Consider the following 6,189-nt stretch of genomic DNA (forward strand, 5'->3'; position numbering starts at 1 on the left):
CTGTCGACTAAGCCATGTCGTTTGGTGGGACCCAGGAGAAGAGCCTTCTCTGTGGTGGCCCCGACCCTCTGGAACCAGCTCTCCCCAGATATCAAAGTTGCCCCCACCCTCCTTGCTTTTCGCAAGCTCCTTAAAACCCACCTCTCTCGTCAGGCATGGGGGAATTGAAATTTCCCTTCCCCCTAGGCTTACAGAATTTATACATGGTATGCTTGTATGTATGAGCGGTTCTTTAAATTGGGGTTCTTTAGATTGCTTTTAATATTAGATTTGTTTACATTGTCTTTTTATATTGTTGTTAGCCGACCCGAGTCTTCGGAGAGGGGCGGCATACAAATCTAATAAACAAAATAAATAAATAAACTCCTTTCCAGTCCTCTGGCAGTTCCCTGGTGCTCCAGGATCTTTGAATCTGGTGGTTCTGAGATCTCATCTGCCAGTTCCTTCAGAACCTTGGGATGTAATCAATCTGGTCCTAGTCCTTCTTCTCTTCCACTGCTTAGAACAGCCAGCCATCTTGGAGAGTTTCCAAAGGGTTGGGCTCCTTTGCGGAATAGATTTCCAGGCAGAACGAATGAGAGGACATGCAGGAACAACAGCCCAGCCTCCCCTGGAGAAGGGACCTCGCAAATCACTGCCCTGCTTTCTTTAGAGTTCATTTTGACACAATCTTTTGGGAGTGCTCTGCCCCTCCCCATTTTCACCCGATAATTTGTGCGGTTGGTTAGCCAGTTTTGAATCCATCTGGTGGTGTTGATGTCCATCCCACATGGAGAAAATAGAGGAAGAGGAAGACAGGGATGAAGGATGAACTGGAGAGAATAATAGTTTGCAGTTCATCTTCACACAGACAGATCTTCCCTGGAGGAGAATCAGGCACATATAACCAGAAACATGGGTTGAATTCAAAGCATTAAAAGTTGATTACATGCTACCTATATGCCAGGATTTGGTCTATGAACAGTTCAAGCTAAATTGGTACTTGTTAAGAGTCAGCAGAATTCACTGGATTGTGTGGCTGGATTCTGAATGGGTGACATGTGTCTATGGAGATTCTCATGCATCGAGTCATGGTTGCCCCAAAGGAGCTTTTCCAAAAGGCGACCAGATTTTGTCCCACCCCTGCCCCTGAAAATGTTCTGCTTCTCATCCAAGAACCAAAGAAGCTTCTTGGATGAGAAGTGAAACATTTTCAAAACAAAACAAAAAAACAGAGAAGTCCAGTTGCCTCTTGAACAGCCCCTTTGGGACAAACTAATGAGTTGTTTACACCTACCTTCCAGCCCAGCCTGTTGATCTCCCACAAAGGGCTTCAGCCAAGAGGGTCCCATAGGTCTCCTCAATGGATCCCTCGAGGGCTCCTCCCCTATGGAAGAACCACCTCCCCAATTTGGTGCCCCCTCCCACTGTAGCCAACTTCCAGGAAGCTCTTCAAGGCAGCTGTTCTCTGAAGTGTTAGAAATTGAACACCTGGGCTGTCGCTCCATCCGTTGTGCTTTCTTTGTTATTCAGGAGTCTCTCTTGGTGGTTTCAGCCTCTGAGATGAGTGCAGCAGCAACAGCTGTGAAATTGTGTTGATGTGTAAGTTGTGGGGAAAGAAGTATGGTGATGCCAACAGGCCTGGGAGCCATGAGAATTAATAACTTATTTGATTTATTTTATTTTATTTTATTTTATTTTATTTTATTTTATTTTATTTTATTTTATTTTATTTTATTTTATTTTATTTTATTTTATTTTATTTTATTTTATTTTATTTTATTTTATTTTATTTTATTTTATTTTATTTTATTTTATTTTATTTTATTTTATTTTATTTTATTTTATTTTATTTTATTTTATTTTATTTTATTTTATTTTATTTTATTTTATTTTATTTTATTTTATTTTATTTTATTTTATTTTATTTTATTTTATTTTATTTTATTTTATTTTATTTTATTTTATTTTATTTTATTTTATTTTAGTTTATTTTAGTTTATTTTAGTTTATTTTAGTTTATTTTATTTTAGTTTATTTTAGTTTATTTTAGTTTATTTTATTTTATTTTAGTTTATTTTATTTTAGTTTATTTTAGTTTATTTTAGTTTATTTTAGTTTATTTTAGTTTATTTTATTATTTTATTTTATATTTTATTTTATTTTATTTTATTATTTTATTTTATTTTAGTTTATTTTATTTTATTTTATTTTAGTTTATTTTAGTTTATTTTAGTTTATTTTATTTTAGTTTATTTTAGTTTATTTTAGTTTATTTTAGTTTATTTATTATTTTATTTTATTTTATTTTATTATTTTAGTTTATTTTAGTTTATTATTTTAGTTTAGTTTATTTATTTATTCTTTCTTTCTTTCTTTCTTTCTTTCATGCACTCATTCATTTACTGTTAGAGTTGAAAGGGACTGTAAAGGCCATCAAGTTCAACCCCCTGCCCAAGCAGGAACCCTACAGTACACCAGTCAAGTGGCAGTTCAATCTTCTCTTAAAAATGTCCAGAGTGTTGGAGTTCACAACGTCCACTGGTAGGTTGTTCCATTGGTTGATCGCTCTGACCGTCAGGAAGTTCCTCCTTATCTCTGTGTTGAATCTCTCCTTGGTCAGCTTCCAGACGTTGTTCCTCATCCGGCCCTCTGGTGCCCTGGAGAATAAAGTGATCCCCTCCTCTCTGTGACATCCCCTCATATACTTGTAGATTGCTATCATGTCCGCTCTGGCCCTCCTTTTCTCTAGGCTATCCATGCCCAGTTCTCTCAGTCTCTCTTCGTAAGTCTTGGTTTCCATTCCCTTAATCATCTTGGTTGCTCTTTTTTGCACCTTCTTCAGAGTTTCAATGTCTCTTTTGAAGTGTGGTGACCAGAACTGAATACAGTACTCCAGGTGTGGCTGGACCAGGGCATAGTAGAGTGGTATTAAGATTTCCCTGGTCCTGGAGTGTATTCCCCTGTTGATGCAGCTTAGGATTTTGTTGGCTTTTTTAGTTGCTGCTGCACATTGTTGGCGCATGTTTAGTTGGATATCCACCAAGACTCCGAGGTCTCTTTCGCAGTCGCTACTGCTAAGAGGGGTTTCTCCCAGGTTGTATGTGTGTCCAGGGTTTTTTCTGCCTAGGTGAAGGACTTTGCTCTTGTCAATATTAAACATCATTTTGTTGGTATGGGCCCACTGTCCATATCTCTGGCCAAACATTATTTGACTGGTATGCATGATGGTATGAAAGTATTGATTGAATCCAGGGGTTTTTATTGTTATTAATGTAATGGGTTCCAGTGTTTATTAAGGGTTTTATAATGAAATTTTTATAATTATGAATGCTTGAATTTGACTTTTTATTATATACAGTAGTTTTTATTGTTGTGAGCTGTCCTGAGTCCTGCGGGATTGGGTGACATATAAATCAAATTAATAATAATTAATTGGTGATTTCTGACAGTCTCAAAATGGGTGAACAGTGCGGTCAGACTATAGGGAAAGCAAGTAGAATGCTTGGCTGCATAGCTAGTGGTATAACAAGCAGGAAGAGGGAGATTATGATCTCGCTATATAGAGCGCTGGTGAGACCACATTTGGAATACTGTGTTCAGTTCTGGAGACCTCACCTACAAAAAAGATATTGACAAAATCGAACGGGTCCAAAGACGGGCTACATAAATGGTGGAAGATCTTAAGGAAATCCTACAGCACCCCAGCCAAATGGCAGTCCAATCTTCTCTTGAAAATGTCCAAAGTTGGGGAGTCCACAACCTCCGCTGGCAGGCCATTCCACTGGTTGATCGGGTTGATCGCTCTCACTGTCAAGAAATTCTTTCTTATCTCCAGGTTGAATCTTTCCTTGGCCAGTTTCCAACCATTGTTCCTCCGGCCCTCTGGTGCCCTGGAAAACAGTGTGTCCCCCTCCTCCCCTTAAGTACTTGTATACAGCTATCATATCCAGCGTTCCCCGTATGCTGCGCACGTGCGCACACGCGCGCCCCCAAATACCCCCCTCGCACCATTTTCCACGGGTGCGTGCTCCCCATCCCCCTGCCAGCCCACAGGGGGGAGTTGCGGAGGCGGGGAGGCACCGGCAGTTAAAGGAAAGGGAGCCACGGCTGCCACTGCCTTCCCACAGTGCCTCCGGCCCCCTCACACCCCTGGCTTCTCGGCGCTGCCCCCCGCCCACCCGATACGCCCCCTCTCCTCCTCCACCACCTCCTGCCTTGGGGCGCGACTTCTCCAGTGCCGGTGGCTGCAGTTTCTTTTCCTTCTCTTCCATGCTCCCAGCCAGGGGGCTGCGAGAGAGGGTTTTCTCCACGCGATTCAGGAATGCCCGCCCCTCTCGCAGCCCCCTCGCTGGAAGCGCTTTCGTCCTGGACTTTCAGCAAGGGGCCTGCAGTAGAGGCAGGGCAGGTGTTCCTGGAGCACTCGGAGAAAGCGCTCTCGCAGCTCCCTCACTGACACAGAGAGAGAGAGAGAGAGGGAGAGAGAGAGAAAGTAAGTGAGAAAGAGAGAGAGAGAGAAAGGGGGAGAGAGAGAGCAAGAGAGAGAAGAGAAAGAAAGAGAGATAGAAAGAAAGAAAGAGTGAGAGAGAAAGAAAGCAATAGAGAGAGAGAGAAAGAGAGATGGAGAAAAAGAGAGAGAGAGAAAGTGAGAAAAAGAGAGAGAGAGCAAGAGGGGGAGAGGGAAAGAGAGAGAAATTACTCTTGATTTAAAGCATATGGTAAAAAGCACCCAAATAATAACAGAGAAAAAAACCCCCAGCCGTTTGTTTGTGTGTGTGTGTGTGTGTGAACTCTTGAACCATTTCCAATAGCTCACCTGTTATTGGAAATGGTTCAAGAGTTCACACACACACACACACACACACACACACAAGGGGGGAGGAGACAGGGATGGAAAAAAATACAAAAAATAGTATAAGGGCAGACTAGATGGATCATGAGGTCTTTTTCTGATGTCAGTCTTCTATGTTTCTTTGTTTCTAAATAGGTTAAAGGGTTAAATAAGGTTTGGGGGGAAGTGTTTTTAATAGGAAAGTGAACAAAAGAACAAGGGGGCACAATCTGAGGTTAGTTGGGGGAAAGATCAAAGCAACGTGAAAAAATATTATTTTACTGAAAGAGTAGATGCTTGGAACAAACTTCCAGAAGATGTGATTGGTAAATCCACAGTAATTGAATTTAAACATGCCTGAGATAAGCATATATCCATCCTAAGATAAAATACAGGAAATAATATAAAGGCATACTAGATGGACCATCTGGTCTTTTTCTGCCGTCAATCTTCTATGTTTCTATATTTCTAAATAGTAATAATAATAATAATAATAATAATAATAATAATAATAATAATAATAATAATAATAATAATAATAATAATAGAAACATAGAAACATAGAAACATAGAAACATAGAAACATAGAAACATAGAAACATAGAAACATAGAAACATAGAAACATAGAAACATAGAAACATAGAAACATAGAAACATAGAAGTCTGGTGGCAGAAAAAGACCTCATGGTCCATCTAGTCTGCCCTTATACTATTTTCTGTATTTTATCTTAGGATGGATATATGTTTATCCCAGGCATGTTTAAATTCAATTACTGTGGATTTACCAACCACGTCTGCTGGAAGTTTGTTCCAAGGATCTACTACTCTTTCAGTAAAATAATATTTTCTCACACTGCTTTTGATCTTTCCCCCAACTAACTTCAGATTGTGTCTCCTTGTTCTTGTGTTCACTTTCCTATTAAAAACACTTCCCTCCTGGACCTTATTTAACCCTTTAATATATTTAAATGTTTCGATCATGTCCCCCCTTTTCCTTCTGTCCTCCAGATAATAATAATAATAATAATAATAATAATAATAATAATAATGCCAGACAGTGCATGAAGTAAAGGTGATAATGATGCCTCTCCCATCCCCACCCATTCCTGTGTCCTAGATTTTATGGTTCATGCCACCAGCTAGAGAAAATTGTCCCTTCTTTCCATTTCTCAGAGCTCTTTAAACCTCCAAGCACAGAGATTGGGGGGCAGAGAGGCTCTTGAAGAATGTGGCAAAACCCCTGGTGGTTCAGAGTCTCTCTGTGGCAGTGCTAGAGCCAAAACTTGGTACTTCAACTCCCAGAATTCCTTAGCCAGCAGGAATCCTGGGAGCTGAAGTCCACAACTCTTAAAGCTGCTGAGTTTGGAGACCCCTGCTC

This window comes from Erythrolamprus reginae, chromosome 2 (assembly GCF_031021105.1).
Source record: "Erythrolamprus reginae isolate rEryReg1 chromosome 2, rEryReg1.hap1, whole genome shotgun sequence".
Classification (NCBI taxonomy): Eukaryota; Metazoa; Chordata; class Lepidosauria; order Squamata; family Dipsadidae; genus Erythrolamprus; species Erythrolamprus reginae.